At 44.5% G+C, this 1,962-nt stretch overlaps 1 pseudogene; it reads right to left on the reverse strand.

Annotated features, from left to right (window-relative positions):
* Positions 1-1,029: 1,029 nt before the first annotated feature.
* The window catches only part of LOC101574964, a 16,929-nt pseudogene continuing 15,996 nt past the window's right edge, over positions 1,030-1,962 (reverse strand).

Genomic DNA, 1,962 nt, shown 5'->3' on the forward strand with positions numbered 1-1,962 from the left:
AAAATTCATGTCATACTTGCCTGTAATTCTCGAGGTTGCTAACTTTAAAGAAGGACTGTGGGGCATTAACCTTTCGGTATGGGCGCACTTTTCTTTGACCCAATCTTGGAAGATCTGGGCCAGACGTCTGGTCATGAGACAGAATGTTCCTCTCTGGCTCCTGGAGAAACTATGTGCTCCTGCCTGGAGCCTGGTGTCCTGAGCAGGCTTCCACTCTCGCTTGTAAAGCCAGTTGTTGTGACTGATGTCTTCTAATTTAGATTTTTATTTTGTATCTTCTCTTCATTCAGCTTCTTCTTTTCCTACCTGTCTCCAGAAACTCAATTTTCTGGTGCTTCATATTAGTGTTAACAAGTGTTTAGACACAAGGATACATCTTTCAGATTATTGCATCTGCCTTGTGCATTTTTGTCATTATTTTTCATTTTGTTCATATTGTTGGCTCTTTCATTCTTTTTCTTGAAATATTTTTTCAGGTAAACATTTCAATGTTCATTCACATGCGTTGATTTCTCTTTTAAGTATCAAAGTTGCCCAAATTAAATAGTGCTGCTATTACTACATATGCCTAAAATTAAAAAAAGAAAGAAAGGAAAAAAGGAAGAAAAAGGGCCTCATAAAATCAAGTCAGGGGAGAAGAGACTGAAAATTATCAAACTAGTCCTCTTAGCTCCAAATGAAATTAAAATTAAAAACAAAACTGTTGGGTTTTAATAGTGAATAAACCAAAATCAAACATTGCTCTCCCTCCCCTCTCCTAGTCCCCACCTCACACACCAACAACAAATGAGGAACACAGCTGGGGCCCAAAAGGTCATGTTATGTTGTAAGCTGGTCCTGATCCCAGGCTCTGTAGTGGCCTCCCTGTCCAATGGGACACAGTACCAGGGACACTTTCCACTGTAGAAGGTTCTGCATAGTTAGTAGGGGTGGGGTGGGATGTTCAGAATCTTCTTGAGGCTCCACACCAGCCATCTCCCTTCCCAGTGCCTCTCTCCCCTGGCTAGGACTCTGACTAAGAGAGGCCACCTACTCAGTGGTGGGCTGTAAATTGTCATTCTTTTCTCAGTTCCCCATTCCACTCTCATAATCTTTAATCTCTTCTTCCCCACTGAGCCTGTTGCAGGCCCACTTGGGGCTGGTACTGGGCTTCCAGAACATGAACCAGCCCTGGGTGAAGGCTCCTCAGCCCTGCCCTTGGTTCACCCATCTATCACTGCCTTCACCTTCTTGGTATTGTGCAAGTAAACTTCTTGTTTTGGGTGTATACCTTGGATCCCATTCCTCTTTGTTATGGTTTGTGTATAGGTGTCCCCTCAAAGCTTCATGTTGTCTTGGGGCAGCTTCTGAAGTTTGTGATTGATTACTGTGGATGTGGATGCTGCACCTGTCCTGCAGCAGGTAATTTGCATTACAATGTAAGGTGGGAAGAAAAGCCTGCTGCTTGAGCTGCTGCTACTCCTCCCTTGTGCTCTTGCTCTTTGCTGCCACAATGAAAGATTGCACTTTGCTGTGTGCTGCTCTGCCTTGAACCCAGCTGAGTATGGACTGAAACTTCCAGTAACTGTGAGCTAAATAAACCTTTCCTTCCATCATTTTGGATGTTGGGTATTCGCCCCAGCAACCAGAAAAGAGTGACTAAGACACTCTGCCTGGTTTCTCTTTTGAAAAATTGTTACTGTTGTTATTGTTATCAAAATAGTTGCCTCTGCCCCAGTCTCAAAATTGAAAGGTTCCCCAAGGTCTACCACTACCTCTTTCACTTGGACCCACGAAGTCTTTAGTCCCCATTCTGGATTTGTCAAAGCCCATGGTGCTCCCTTCTCTCTCCTCTGTCTCTTCAGGATATTCCTTCACTTTGTAGGAGGGAGATGACTGGGAGGAGGAGGAGGACGAGGAGGAGGACAAGGAGGAGGAGAAAGAGGAGGAGGAGGAGGAGGAGGAGGAAGAGGAGGAGGAGGA

The sequence above is a fragment of the Octodon degus genome, unplaced genomic scaffold (assembly GCF_000260255.1).
Source record: "Octodon degus isolate 3935 unplaced genomic scaffold, OctDeg1.0 scaffold00120, whole genome shotgun sequence".
NCBI classification, from domain to species: Eukaryota; Metazoa; Chordata; class Mammalia; order Rodentia; family Octodontidae; genus Octodon; species Octodon degus.